Genomic DNA, 16,580 nt, shown 5'->3' on the forward strand with positions numbered 1-16,580 from the left:
GCAACTTACAGGCTGGTGCAGATGGGCTCAAGGCCTAGCTGCATCATAAAGCTTATTGCCACTCCTTCTCTTACCTCTCCTCACCACAACTCTCTTAATTCTGCAGAATTCTGACACTGATATAAGCCCTTCAGCACAGAATGTGCTCTTATCAGCATTCTTGTCATAAATCAAGCCTGGTATCCTGTTGTCTCTAAATGCAGTCAATACTAGGAATTAATGCAAAATGCTATAGAGTCTTGCTCTAACTTAGAGACAGGGTTATAGCCAACTAAATCAGTGTGTGCCTGGAAGTGCAATGGAACTTCCGTTCCCTTTCCTCCGCCTAGGCACAGTCAAAGAGAGTTTCCAAAAGCTACAATAATATAATTCCCTATGTATTTTCCTGTATATATCATACAGTATTAACAAAAAAATCTACTGAAGATGTACTGTCTTAAGGCCTGCAAGCATTTGGAAGTTCTGTGGTGCACAATGGAAACAAAGATATTGATGCTGAAGATCAATGCTGTGAACTTGTAATGAAAGCTCAAAGACATCCAAAGTCCATCTGCCACAAGGAGTACTTCTCTTCATCCTACAACAAAAACTCTTGGATAATGTGCCTAATGTTTCTGTTGCTCTAAAGGATCCTTCTTATACTTCCAGTGTCAGCGGTAAGTGGTGAACAGTTTCTCAAAGTTCAAACTTATAAAAATTTACATACACTCAGCATTGTTGCAAAAGAGACTAGTTAGCTTGACAACTGTATCAACTGAACATGCGGAGCATCAGCACTTGACCTGAAAGAATTGATGACAAAAATTAAGAGACTTAAATTTTAACTTCACAATTCACAAGATTATTCAAAATGATTTGCTTCTTGAAACATTTCCTTTTGTATTTGCGAAAGATAATCAAGGATTGTTGTATTATTTATTCTTGCCATTTAAATTAAATTTAGCGCTTTTCATTTTTTTCTACAACATATCTATTTTTGAAAATTGAAGTTAGCAATTCTTGGCAAACAAATCAGGGTGATGCGTCAATGAACAGATCGCCTGGAAGCAGCCTTAATCCACAAAGCTGGATTCAGTTTATTTATATGTCAGACAGGCTTTGAAGGGATGCGGGTGGCGCTGTGGTCTAAACCACTGAGGCTAGGGCTTGCCGTTCAGAAGGTCAGTGATCTGAATCCCCACGATGGGGTGAGCTCGCATTGTTCGGTCCCAGCTCCTGCCCACCTAGCAGTTCGAAAGCATGTCAAAGTACAAGTAGATAAATAGGTACCGCCCCAGTGGGAAGGTAAACGGCGTTTCCGTGTGCTGCTCTGGTTCACCAGAAGCGGCTTAGTTATGCTGGCCACATGACCCGGAAGCTGTCTGCAGACAAACACCCGGCTCCCTCAGCCAGTAAAGCGAGATGAGCGCAGCAACCCCAGAGTTTTCTGGACTTAACTGTCAGAGTTTGACTGGACTTAACTGTCAGGGGTCCTTTACCTTTACCTTTTTACAGGCTTTGAAATAGAGGGACTGTAGACAGAATGGGCAAGACCAGAGACATGCTTTGTAATACTTGTGACCATGGCTCAGGTATTAGAAGAAGGAACTGTATACGTTGCTGACACTTCTTGCCCTAGATGTGCATGTGGAATTGGGAATATATATATATGAGTGCAAAGACAATTGGGTCAAGGAAAGGATAATTCTTTTGTAGAGTGGAGGCTATGACTGTCTGATGCTCCCTATCTTTATAGGGAGAAGAGAAACTACTGTTATCTTGTTATAGAGTTATATATGCCCACTCGACCATTTCGAGCTGCAGAACTAGCGCTGTTACAGATACCACGTAATACTCATTCTGCACTTGCAAGAAACCAACCTTTTAGTGTGGCATCACCCACACTTCGAAAATCCCTGCCTATTGACATCAGGCAGGTTCATCCACTGTGATCTTTTTTGCACCTGCTAAAAATATTTTTGCTTAGGCAAGCTTATCGGGAGATAGAATCATAGAATTGTAGAGTTGGAAGGGATCCCAAGGCTCATCTAGTCTAATCTCCTTTTCAGCTTATTGTTCATTTTTAACTTTTTTGAAGGTTTAAAATATTTATTTACTTGCTTGCTTGCTTTTGTTTTATTCCTTTTTATAAACTGCTTTGAGCTGTTATCACAATCAAGTGGTATAGAAATCGTGTGATGTATTTTAAAAAATGACTATCTGAAATGGCTAAGGTGTCGTTTCTGTCTCTTCCCCAGTTACCTGTGCTGATGGCGAAAGGAGCTGGCATCTAGGGTTTGTCACTGAGAAGAACCACCTACGGCACGCCAACTGCATCTCACAAAATGCCACAGAAGTCACCCCAGAAGTGAGGTGAATGGGACATCATCATCCTATCTTGTTGTTATTAGCTAACTTGCTTATTTCTCCTTCCCATTGTGATTCCTCTCTATCCTTCCCACTCTTCTTCAACTTGAAGAACTTGGAGAAATTTTCAGTTGTGTGTCTGTCTAGTTGTTTGGGGTGTCGTTTGCTTGAGCTTGTGAGGTCTTTTTAATTGGGTTTGAAAAACAACTCAGTTTTTCAGGATAATGTGCCCTTTCATTTGATCTGAATCTCTGCTATGTTTCATGATGGATGTTAAGTGGAGACCAGAACTTAAAGTAGAAGAGGAGGGCTGAGGAGGAAGCTTCCCCTTTATCTTTTGTGTTGTCTCCCATTGCTTTTTTCAGGGAAGACTGTGAGGAGCATGATTCAGCTAAGATTGGGCACAGTCAGGGTGTGGAGCTTTTTGGCTTTACTATAGACCCCCTACCTTTACTTCCAGCATTCAAACACTGACCCAGACAACCAAAGGCCCAAGGATTCTTGGGTAGGGGGTGCTTAAAGCCAATGTGATCTGCAATAAGGACACATTAGACCAGGGGTGCACAACCTGCAGCCCTCCAAATGTTTCTGCACTACAACTTCTATCAGCCCCTGACAGCATAGCCAGTGTTCAGGGATGAGGGGAGGTTTAGTCCAACAACATCTGGAGGACCGCATGTCGTGCACCCCTCCATTAGACCTTTGTACCTGGTCCTTGGTTCTAATACAATTTTCCATAGAATGACTAGCTGCCTCAAGCACAATATGGTGAAAGTTGAGCCAGCAGAAGTATGAGGCCAATCTTGATTCTGTGTGGTGAAACTTGTGACTGTATTTTAACTCTGTGAGAAAAGCGTCACACAGCTCTTCTAAGCAAGATTTTTGAGTTCAATACTTCTTCACAAAGCTAGTTTTCAGTTATATAAGACTGGCAAATATTTCTAAAGCATCCTCTCCATCTGTTTAATTCTGTGGGTGAATGTTATCACAACAAGTGTTTATAATATTCATTCAAGCTCTTCATAGCCTTACTCCAGATAGGCAGAAATTGCGTCACGTAACTGAAGAAATTTTCCCTTTTGAACACAATAATGCCTAAATGCAATTAATTCAGCTGTTTCTGAGCACTCTTAAGAAAATTACCCACAGATGCAATAAGGGGCTATGTTGACAGAATGAAATGTGGCAGAATATTGTGCTATCAAACGATAAATGAGCCAATGATGTGATGCAGTGGCAAAAGAGGTAGTATGAATATTATATCAGAGTTTAAAGAAATAACAATAGCACCCCTGGAAAAGCTCCATGGAGAACCCTGTGTTCAGTTCCAGGTATCACCGTTCATGAAGGAACATCAAGAAAAGTGTGTGAGAGAAAGGAGCACAATGGGAATGAAATGGAGATTAGAAAGCAAAGGGAAAAAATACACAGAAACTGATTATATGTAGCATAGAATAAATTGGTCTTAAGAGCTTTCAATTCTAACACATGGCTTAGGATTCACAGACTATCATTATGTTCTACATTGATATCCCCCTCCAATGATATTCTAACATTCATCACTTTCAGACCCTGCATCAACAGACAGCATCTTAAGGCACTGTGCCCACATTGCCTTGGTAGAGCCTACCAGCACTGATGCCTCCCTATGCCAGAGAAGTTGCTGATAAATATTATAAAAAACTAAGACTTTTTTTAAAAAAAGGAAATTAGGGTAGTTATGATAGGAAGAAGGTGAAACAAGGGTGCTTTTCATTCACTGAGAGCATGTCATTCAAATAAAACACACACAGTCTAACAAAGGAACAAATATGTCACAGGTTGGAAATTAAGGTAGAAACCTCAACTAAAAGAGTTGTTCCTGTGCTTGTTCTGAACAGCTGCCACATGGAAGGAGATAAGCAAAGCTGGAGATTCTTGAGGTTGGGTAACCCTAGTCCCCAAAAGGATCCAGTAGGAAGAGGAGGTGAAGCCATGAGGGATGATGGAGAAAGAGAAAGGAAAAGAAAGGAGTAGATGGAGTTGTTCATTAATAAAGTTTGCAGTTCAAGCTATACTGCTATCTTATTTTTGTGCGAGAACCAAGATACAAACTTCATATTATTATTTTTATTCTAATACCCACATGATCAACATCTGAGGCCCTCCTCTCTTCAAGACATGTTCAGAGGGTAGAACCCTGATTGCTTGCAGTTTTCACGTATTATTTTCTCCTAAAGTCAGAATTGTTCATCCTAGTAACAGTGCCATTGTCACAATGACCAAATATGGTATCATAACAATGTCACTGAAAACAAACAGACCTAATTCAGAGTGAGCGCAATGACTGCTGCAACCTCAGTGGCAACCACCCCAAACAGCATCTTCCTGGCCTGGATGTACATGTTTACTGATCAGGTCTCTAGGAGACAGGTAACTCTGACCTTGCTTGCCTTAACTGTCCTTCATCGTCTGTATTGCTTGTCCGTTTCTTTGTTAGTTTCCTTGCCTGCCAACCCTCTGATCTGATATTTCCGTACATTCTGCTTTCAATCGACGTCAACGGCGGACCCCTCAGCTCTCTGACCTTGGTGATATTGTTGGTATCCATCTGTCTCGAGAGACAATGGAGTGCACCTCTGGGGGCGGGTAGGTGCTTCATCCTTCCTCCAATTTAACAACTAGAAAAAAGACATACAAAAAAGTTCGCATGCAAAATCTTAGTAAAACTATTATAAGAATGGCAGCAATCATAAAACAGTTATCAGATCCAAAGCATCAAAAGATCAAGACATCAGAAATTCAGATTATCCCACAGCAATCTGTCCCATACATCAGCCAAATCAATATACCTTGATAAGTATTGTTATTATTTTAATGTATTACCCACCCATCACCCTAAAGTCCCAATTTAAAACAGAATATTTAAAACAGCTAACAATCACAAACACAGCATGTGTCCTAAGAATATACACCTCAGGTGTCAATGTAAGAGGTGTGTCTTTTTCTTTTTAATTTTTATTTATGATTTTCAATTTTATACATTTCAATAATTTTACAATCATTTTAACATATCAAAACTTGACTCCCTTCCCCCTATTTCTGCAATTCCTTAAATTAATTTTTTATTCTTTCTGCATATTCCAAATTAACTTAACTTAAGCATTTATTCATCTACTTTAAATGTATACTCTTATAAAACTGAAGGTTTTTACAGAAATCCTGCCAATGTTCTTACCTGTTTAGAGTTTGTTTGTAAATATTCAATAAACCCTTTCCCATTCTTTTATAAAAAGTTTATCTTGATTTCTTATTTTTCCAGTAAGTTTTGCCATTTCTGTGTATTCCATAAGTTTTTGTTCCCATTCTTCTTTCATTGGGACTTCTTCTTTCCATTTTTGGGCAAATAACATTCTTGACTCTGCAGTCGCATACATAAACAAATTTCTGTACAGTTTGCTTAGTACTGTCCCTATAATTCCCAAAAGGAAAGCTTCTGGGTGTTTGTTTTTTTACATATGTTATTCTAAACATCTTTTCCAATTCATTATATATCATTTCCCAGTAAGCTTTAACCTTACTACAAGACCGCCACATATGATAAAAAGAACCTTCTTTCTCTTTACATTTCCAACACTTATTTGATTTTGATTTATACATTTTTGCCAGTTTACTCCAATGTAAGGATATTTGTCTTAATCTGACACCTAAAAACCACTAGCATAGTGAACAGCTGGATCTCTTCGTGTTTCAAATCTGAGGTGCCACAAAAGAGAAGGCCCTGTCCCTCATTGTTGCACCATGAGCTATGGATGCCAACAGAACTACAGTGGTACCTTGGGTTACAGACGTTTCAGGTTACAGACGCTTCAGGTTACAGACTCCGCTAACCCAGAAATAGTACCTCGGGATAAGAACATTGCTTCAGGATGAGAACAGAAATCATGTGGCGGTGGCGCAGCAGCAGTGGGAGGCCCCATTATCTAAAGTGGTGCTTCAGGTTAAGAACAGTTTCAGGTTAGGAACAGACCTCCAGAACGAATTAAGTTCTTAACCCGAGATACCACTGTATGAGCAGGGTCTCTTCCACAGTCCTAAAAGCATAGGATGTTCCTGCCACCGCATGCCACACCATGCTGACTTCCCTGCGCCTCACTCCTGCCCCTCTTGGTAAGCGGCAGCAACCCACAGTTTTTAGGAAGCTGGGAGAGCAATCAGGGCTGTCTTACCCATAGGCGCTAGGGGTGCGGGGCACCCAGGGGTGCCAGGCTCTCAGGGGTGCCAGGCCAAGAGTTCGGGGCCTGAGAGTTGATTCCAGGGAAGAGCCCACCCGAGTGCCGTGACGGGCTCTTCTGCTGCAAGTTCGGGGACAACCAAGCCAGCGAGACACTGAGGCAGCTGGCCAGCTCCACCCTCCTGCGCACCTGGGACTGGGCAACCTGGGGTGGGCGGGCAGATCTTTGCACCCCGGCGCCGCATATGGCTAAGACAGCCCTGAGAGCAATGGATCTTCACCCATGCCAGCATACAAGCCACTACTAATGAGATAGCAGGTAATAGAGGAAGCAGTGCTTCAGATTATTGAGTGGGCTGCCTACCATTCTGTACTGCTATTTCATAACTGCGAGAAAATACAGCAATAGAATGTGTTACCTGGTAAGGTTATAACATCTTTTTTAAAAAATAAAATAAAATTGGACAGATATCAACAGGGAATGTCTAAGGTACTATAAATTGCCCTGCCATAAGAAAATAGATTAAATTAGCTGTTCCAGCATCCCTTTCAGTCCTATGATAACACCCATACAACCACTCAAGACCAGAATTTATAAATCCCTTTGCCAGTGTCTTATTAAACTTATTCCTGTACAGTTTCATAACTAGAGGGATCTATACATAGAAGATATTTTTGCTAGAATGTGTGGCAGCACTCAGGTGTCAACAGTCAAAACCAGCATACAGAGCAGATAAAAGAATAAGATTTTTCCTGCAGCTGTGAAAAGGGGAAAGAATCAGGCGTGGAAGTTAAGAGTGTCTTCCATAACTGCAAAGCACAAAGCACCAAGTAAAGAACAGAGAATCAGACTTTAAAAGGTTAAAGTTGGAAGCTCTAGATGGGCTGGTCCTGAGCTGCAGTAGATTAGATCAGCTGTCAGTTAATATGGCAATTTCTTGCATCAGGGAAAAATTGATTCTTGTGGCAGAATATCACAAGCCATATCAGTCTATCAGTCGGGATTCCGGCCTCTACAGCAGGAGTTCCTGAGCTGTTTTGCAAAGCTTTCTTTCAGATGCCGAGGCCTGGGCATGCTACCAATGCAGATACAGTTGCCATCCACACAATTATTTAACACACATTGTTCCTGTGTCCAGTCAATCTTTTTTCCGCATCAGGTACTTTTGATTGCTGTTCTGTCAGTATCTGCCCCTTTTATATATTTCTAGAATGTTTGTCATGCAGAGGGTGGGGGGAAATAGGCAAGAAATACAGACTGGTTATTTTCTCCACTCAGCCTTCAGACTGACCTCAAGCAGGTCAGGGGTGCTTCAAACAGAGGCCATCTTGGCAGCTAGACTACATCGTTGGGGTAGCACCAGGAGTAGGACTTTGCTAAAAGGCTGGTGATTTCAATGAAATGTGTCACTTGCCAAACTTCACTGAGAAAGGAGCCGCACAGGTTCTGTTCCAGTTCCGTAGCAGTCAGTACTGTATTCCACTGGACTTAGATGCATCTGGGTAAAACCAGGAGTTTCTTGGTTGGAAAAAGATGTGAAGTTGTTCCCTAGCTTCCTGACTGGTGTGATCTTTAAGCCTGCATCTAGCAATTACTCTTAGGAATGCAAAGTGAACCCTATAAGTTAGACATGGAGTAATGATGAAGGCAGCAGCAGCACAGAAGAAGATTGGGAGGGTGCTGGTGCTGGCATAAACACTGCCTAAATGACAGCTCTGCACAAGACCAAAATCAGGGCTATTATTAGTGAAGTGTAAGTTGACGACTCCTTTGGATTCAGTGGCTCAGAAAAGCTGCTTGATTGACAGGCAGAGAGTTAGGATTTCCCAAAGTGCTTTGCTCACTCTGAAAAGATTTGAAGCGTGAGTTGCTGCTGAACAGGTGCTTGTTGAAGGCTGACTTTTTTGGCACCAAAACTGGAGGCAGTGCACCTGCTCCCAGAAGACCAGTAATTTCAAGGGGCTCACGTGCACCTAAATCCAGTGGTGGCTCAGGAAGGGAGCAGTGGCAGTGCTATCCAATGGTATTGCATTTGTCGGGAAAATGGATGGGGCAGGGCGAGGGAGGCTCAGGGGGAGTTCTTGGTTGGCAGTGGCCCCACAGGTGCACCACTGCTAACCCAAAGTTTCTCCAGTCTTGTCTCCATCTCACCCCATCCCTGCCCTGCTGAGTGCACAACCACCACTGCCAAGAGGACAACACTGTCTCCACCACCGTGCTGCACAAACCAACCTCATGATAGGAGAAGTGGGCCCTCTCTGCCCCCCACCCTTACAACTTGACACTGAACCTGGGCACCAAGGCATCTGATCAATTAATTTATAAGAAGAAAAATGTAAAGGTTTGGTTTTCAAAAATCACATTTAAAAAATCCTGGAAAAAACTGTAGGAAATATGAAGCCTTTTCTTTTGAAGATCTCTCTCTCTCTCTCTCTCTCTCTATATATATATATATATATATATATCTCTCTATCTCTATCTCTATCTCTTTCTGTCTCACTCACTCTCTCTGCCCTTGAATTTCTTGAGTCACTGCCCTTGCTGATCAAGTTAGTTATCTCTTGCACTTCTTTCATAAATATTGCTCTATAAATTCAAAGGAGTCCTGGATTCTAGCCAGGAAAGACACCGAAAGACAGTTCTTTGATTGCATGTACCACTCCTATGCATGTACAATTTGTACACTCACAAGTTCTTTTAGAGGTTCTGCTGCATCCATATAGTGCTCTAGCCATCAAATGAATCTATTTATCTATCTAAGGGTAGGGATAAGTAGCACTAAAATTATAGGGGAGGTAAGAGCCCATAATGAAATAGGTGACCATGGGCTTCCACGGTTGTGGCAATCACCCTGTAGAAGAAACTATGCCAAGAAGAACACTTTTAAAATCAGCAAGTTGAAACATTTTAATTCAGGAAAAGTGAGTATTTACTTCGAGTGAAGTATTACTGGAAAGCTAAATTGTTTATTTTAAAATAGGTATTGCATTGCTATTGGCTTTCAACTGCTGCCAGTTTAAAATGTTTTTATCAACATACACTTTTAATTTTCTGTTTTATTGCCTGTCACTTTGGGTATTTAATAGAGAAGCAACTATCAAGCTCCATAATAAAATATAGGCTCATTTGGTGTTCTTTGGTTCCCATGACTACTGCAGCCATTCCCAGAGTTTGTTAGTGTCTGAAATCAAGTGCTAACGTAGTGTTGGCACATCTGAGCTTTCAGATCTTTCTCCTCTGATAGTGAACACAAAAGTCCCCCTAATCAGCATACTTTCTAAGGTTTGTCCTCAACTTTCACAATGCATTTGCCAAATGTGCTTCTCAGTGATTCTAATGGTAATATACAGCATAATCCTATAATGCTTGCTCAGAAGTAAGTCACATTGAGATCACTGGGATATACAGAAGGGACGCGGGTGGCGCTGTGGGTTAAACCACAGAGCCTAGGACTTGCCGATCAGAAGGTCGGCGGTTCAAATCCCCATGACGGGGTGAGCTCCTGTTGCTCGGTCCCTGCTCCTGCCAACCTAGCAGTTCGAAAGCACATCAAAGTGCAAGTAGATAAATAGGTACCGCTCCGGCGGGAAGGTAAACGGCGTTTCCGTGCGCTGCTCTGGTTCACCAGAAGCAGCTTGGTCATGCTGGCCACATAACCCGGAAGCTGTCTGCGGACAAACGCCAGCTCCCTTGGCCAATAAAGCGAGATGAGCGCCGCAACCCCAGAGTCGGTCACGACTGGACCTAATGGTCAGGGGTCCCTTTACCTTTTTAAGGTTATACAGGGTGAGTCTTTTAAAAGAGGCCCCGTGGAACATGTGTACTCTGTATCCATGGGGCCTCTTTTAAAGGACTCACGCTGTCCATGATTGCAGCCTTTAGTTGTATGTTTGGCACCTCCCAGCATGCTTCAGATGCCTAGTCCACCTTATAAAAAAATAATAATTGCCACATAATTCTTTTGCATTTGTTTGCCATTAATTTCTTTTTTTTACCCAAATCTATTTTAAGTTACAAAACCACTGCAGCAATTGGAGGTAGGGTTGGGACACTTCAGGTGGAATCCAATTATTGCAGTGCTCAGTTGACCTCTACTGAAAAGTGGCAGAGCTGGTTTTCATGGAGTTTAACCTTGGACAGAAAATTGTTCAGCATTCTGTATACAACAACACCTCCACAGCAGCTTAACCTCAAATAATGTTCATTTATATCCACCATCAATGAGTGTTTTCTGCCCCAAATCTAGTTAAGGCAAACCTTGGGCTGAAATCTTGTATCATACAATCTTGACTCAATTGCCTTGAATTCAAAGGAATTCAAAGGAGCATGTCTCTGATCATCAAAAGAATAACTGGACAAACTTGTATAAACTTGTTTTGAATTTCTATTGTTACTAAAAAGAAGGCTATCTAAAATTTTAGCTGAAACCTTCCTTGTGTTTGTTTTTTTAGTTCTCATTCCATCTTATACAAAGATTTGTTGTTATGGTGATAATTCCAGTAGGGTTCCAGCACAGCACAGTTCTGGAGATGTTATTGTCATTGTTATTATAATTACCTTGCTGAAAGAAGATACCATTATCTTTGTTCTGTATTAGACGATGCCCCATTTCTGACCTTTCATTTCTTAACATTGTCTTCAACTTGTATTGGGGATGCTAGTGATATCTTTGCTGTGCTGCACAACCTTTAAAATTAAAAACATCTCATAATGTTTTAAAAAGTAATCATGGAGGCATTAAATCCATGTTTTCATGATGAGCAAGAAAGCCTTCTGAAAGTTTAGCTAAGCCACAGTTCGGAGCAAATTAGGGTTTCAGATTGGTTTAGATTTGTAACACAATATGAGTCAGTGAGCTGGTCATGCATCCACATTCTTCTCAATGATTGCAGCATCAAATAGCAACTTGCACATTCCATGGTTCGAGTTTTGCAGATGGAAATTTTCATATAATCTGCACAGTAAATCCAGTGCAATCAATTAATACATTCTGTGGGTCATCAGACACTGAGAGATGAAATGGTGAAAAATCAAGAGGTGTGAACAATTGTTTCTATCTCACTTAGAGCTGGAGACAAAGCAGCAAAATAGGTTTGCCTTCAACACGCACTGTTGTGGGATGGGGAGCACAAATAGATCAACAATGAGGCTCCAAACAGAGGGATATTATGTGGATCTAATTGATTCTGGTGGAACCCACAGTGTAATAAGGATAATAAACAAATAAAACTGCATGACTTCATCTCTTTATTCTGTCTATTCTTGTACTTTAGAAGTTTCTCCACCTGCCTTGCTCTTCTCCCAGTAATGATGCAGCCATTACAATAAAGGTACTGGTACTTGCTAATTTGCCAAAAGGCAAGGGAAAAAAATTAGTGGGTTCCCATTTGTATGTATAATTATTCAGTTAGCCCTTTTGGAATTGCCCAGTTTACATTTTAGAACTGTTTTTTAAAAAGTCTGGACAGGGAAGAGAACCCTAGGCTACATGGAAAGCAGATTGCTAGCAATCCTATTAACAGCTCTGGGAGTGCTGGGAGTTCAGTGCCTCACCTACAGGTCTCCCTGTTGGAGTTTGGCACGCAGCATGTATGAAATGCCCCTGCTTTGTCTAATGCCAGACAAATTCATGCAAGATTTGGAACAAATTAAGCAAAGAGCAGAGAGGTTATCTCATATCGTACTCCCAGAAAACATTGGCTTTGCAGCTGAGATCAAAGCAGCACTAGGATTCCACATGGACTGCTCACACGGATTCCAAACTGTCCACAGAAGGGCTGGTATGGTAAATCTCTCTCATTAAAATGCCAGACTCCTTGACAGGCCAGCTTGTGATCTTTGCAGGAAGGAGGCCAAGCCAGGCAAAAGCTCTACATCTGTAAAGTGTACCTCTCTAAAACTAAACACACAGAGCAGCACCAAGGGTGGCAAGGCACACTAGGAACATGGCAGGAGCTGTCACCCCAAAGGGCAGCCCCTTGCCAGCAATTTCCCTCCCCCGCCATCAGTGCAGCTTTGGAGAAGAGGGATTCTATTCTAAGAAACAAAACAGATAACAGAATGCATCTCGAAGATATATGCTTTATCTGTGTTAAACCGGGGGGGGGGGTTGAGGCAATTTGGTATGGGCCATTGCACAACACAGTGAGAGTTCCTCCCCACCTCAAAACACACACGTATTCCCCTCTCTTCAAAGCCAAACATACAGCCGCCTGTACTGTGTATATGTATGTTTTCACCTTAGTGGCTAATAGCAGGCGCAAAGCTTATGCTTACGCAGTAGTTAGACCATGGTAAGCACATTGTAATGATGGCCAGGCATGGGATAAATTGAACCAAACAAAGGGAGGAGGCAATTAAATATGAGGCTGCTCCCCATATCCACACTGTTCTGGCGAGATATGCCAGCGTTTGAAATACTTGATGCCTGCCAGCTAACAGTGATGATTGATGATGGAACTTTGGATCATTTTTGTTCTTTTATAGATTTTTGCAGGAAGTCCAGGATCCAAAGTTCCATCATCAATCATTGTGGAAATAGGATTTGTTTCCCTTACAGGGTAGTCGTTGGTTGTGTTTTTCCTCCCTGTTTCTTTTCTTTTTCTATTATTTTTTTTTTTAAGTCTTGCTTTCATTTGGTTATAAAAAGGCATATGTACCTATCTGTTTATGGGAAATTAAATTTAAAAAGTTAAACAAGGTGGGAGCTGGCGTTGAAAACATAATTTGCAATGTGTAATTTCATCATAAGGGGGGGGGTCTACAGTGAGGAGCCACACAGCAGCTCATCTAGCTTGTTGCTATGCAGAAACAAATTTTAGGGATACTTTTTAAATAAGCAAATTGCCCTAATTTGAATGTTCTTACAACCAATTTGATTTATACCCCTGAATTCAATTATTAATGATCTTCCTGAAACTCAACAGTTAATGGCCACTCATTTCTTTAGAGTAAATTTCCAGATGAACTGAAAAGATAAAGATGAAGCTGCTCCATAGCCTGCAGTACAATTCCCTGCTACATATTGTTATGAGTTTGTGGGGTGCCTGGATTCCCCTTCTAATTCATGGACCCCACCCCTTCTAATTCCTGGGTACCAGACGCTGGATTTAGCATGTTAAAATAAAAGCCAGGAGCCGGCTTGGTAATGGCTTGTTAAAGAAGAGTCATTAGGGAGAAAAGGGATTGGTTCTGTGCCAACTCAGAATTAGGACAAAAATATTTGAAGTAGTTTTTAGAGTTGGAAGGAGAGCAGCTGTTTTTAGGATTGTAGTTAGGGATGTTGTGGGCTGGACGAAAAATAGTTGCAGTTGGTTAAATGCGGCGAGCTGGGCAGTGGGACAGAGGGCCATCACTAATTTCTGCAGGCTCCAAGACTGTGGCTATGGGAGAAGCAAGACTCCCTTGGGGTGTTAATGCTGTGAGCCCCTCCATCACAGGCTCAGGTTGTATATGTGTGTAAATAAACCATAGACCATAAGGATACCACAGTATCCGCTGTGCCTCATTGTCCAAAAGGTAACACAAACCCCTGGGTGAGCGCCCAGAACCCCTGGAATCTTGCACCGCTCAGAGAGTAGGGTAGCATGTAACAATATATTGTGTGAGTTTTATTTGCAGTCATATTGGTATGTAGGCATAAAATTCTGTGTAATGAAAAATGTGGTGAGGGAGGTGTTTTCCTCTGCTCCCTCCCTTCTTAAAACTGGGAAAGTTGGGGTCATCCAATCAAATGAATTGACAGTTGATTCAGAAAAGTGCTCCTTCATGCAAAGCATAATTGATTTTTCACTGCCACAAGGTTTGTTGATGTTCATTAGCTTAGATGGCTTTTAAAAGAGTTTAGACAAATTCATGGAGGATGGACCTATGCCTCTGAATATTTGTTGCTGGTGGGCAACAGCCTTAGAGGACTGTTGCCTTCACACCCAGCTTCCTGGAGGCACCTGACCGGCCACTGTGTGAGGGATTATATAAATGCTTTTTCTGATCCAGCAGAGCTCTACGTTCGTTCTTACGAATTCCGTAGCAACTGCACTTCCACATGCTGCAGCTTGCCCTAATACAGGTGTGCCGCAGCTGGATAGAACTGAACAGCCAGGCAACAGTTCTGAAAGAGGCCTCTTAACAAGGCTTTAATGTTTACTTCATTCTAAGTTATACAAAGGATAAAAGGCTTTAACTGTCCACAGTGCAGCTCTGACTTGGGAATGGTGGTGTTAGGGGAGCTAAGCAAATCCATCACTCAGTCATATGCAGCTATAATAACAACAGTTTATGGAAACGGGTTAGAATTACAGTGGAGTCCTCCACATTATATACTGGTGTTGCTTATTTTTATAAGGCAAAAGCAGTTCTTTTTATATTCTATGGCCTCTATGGAGTTGAATTCCACCGCTGCTATGAGACTGTTTACAACAAAGGGCAAACAATTCTAAAGGATATTGGATGAAGCCCATTAGCATTAAGCCAAATCCTTCTAGACTGAGGTTGACACTCCATCTCTCTGTTAAGACTGCTGCTGCCAAAGACATTAGTATTTTCAGACCTCGTTTTTCAGAATCCTGAGCCCTTTGCCCATTAAGGAAGAAAACTGATTTCATTTTGCATGAACCAACTGGTCTAATATGGATCTACTCTGAAATTGGGACCAGATTTTAAAGCTAATATAACAAAATGCCTTGTGGTATGCTATCACCCTGACAGCAATCTTCTGCTCTGTCTATAGGACAAACAGGTAAAAGGCGACACAAATCTAACACAAAAACTGGCAAAATTCAGAAACCCATGGAAGGCCATTTCATTCTCTCAGGACACTATGCTGACCTTAAAGCCATTATTCTTTGACAAATCAAAGGGAGAGTCCAACATGAAATTGCTGAACTAGAATTTATCACCAGGAGTTTTTTAGGATTCATTTGGGATGAAGACCTTTTGTCCCACTGCAAGTGGTAAATTATAACAGAAAAACTTTATTATATAACAAGGCTTTACTGTTCCTGTGAAGAACTGCTGTTGTAAATGGTCTCTGTGCTTATCTGTGCTTATACATTTTAGCTTTACATAGAACTACAACTGAATCACAAACATTGCCTCTTGCATTTTGCATCCTTTTAGTTCCATTATTTATATATCTTCCTTTACACCAGGGTATATGTTCGTGTATTATCTGCTGAGGGTAATACTTAATATATCTAATGAAGCAGGCTATAGCCCTGGCATAGGCAAACTCAGCCCTCCAGATGTTTTAGGACTACAAATCCCATCGTCCCTAGCTAACAGGACCAGTGGTCAGGGATGATGGGAATTGTAGTCTCAAAACATCTGGTGGGCCAAGTTTGCCTATGTATGCTGTAGCCCATGATAGCTTAGGCCACAATAAACCCATTAGCCTTTAATATGCCACAAGACTTTCTGGTTTTGTTCTTTGGAAAGTTTCAGAGTGGTGCTTGGTTGCATTTTTAAGTTTTTAAAATTTAATGCTCCAGCTCTGTAATGGGACTTTTCCATCTTTGGAGGATTGCAACTGAGATGGTCACTTTGCTGTAAGTTATTTACAACCTCAGCAAAAATGTGACCAAATAAATGCCCTTGGAGTGCCAAGTGTTGAGATCTATGGTGGTTCTTAGTAATAAAGGTCTCTTTGTTATGCAGTTTTGGACTCACTCCTAAATAAGCTATATTGTCTGGTTCGCCAGCTCCGGAAGCAAAAAGTATGGATAGAAACTGGGGTTTGCAGCCAATTCACAAATGCATATTTTTGCTAGACAAGCACAGGGCTAGTACACAGAGACTTCTTAAACTTGTGTCTCCTCCTTTTCCTCGAAAGCACTATTGAACCATGATATATAACTCCCCCCGCCCCAAAGTGGACCTTCTGTGTGCTTGCCTTCTCTAGGTGGGAATTCTGCAACAAAGGAGATAATTCTTTCTACTTCCTCCTGCTTTGAGGAGACTTTCTCCCCACCATGCTTCCAAACTGATCAGACATGTGTCTGGGGGCTCCAGACACCCACAGCC

Source organism: Podarcis filfolensis, assembly GCF_964270895.1.
Source record: "Podarcis filfolensis genome assembly, chromosome: 2".
Taxonomy (NCBI): domain Eukaryota; kingdom Metazoa; phylum Chordata; class Lepidosauria; order Squamata; family Lacertidae; genus Podarcis; species Podarcis filfolensis.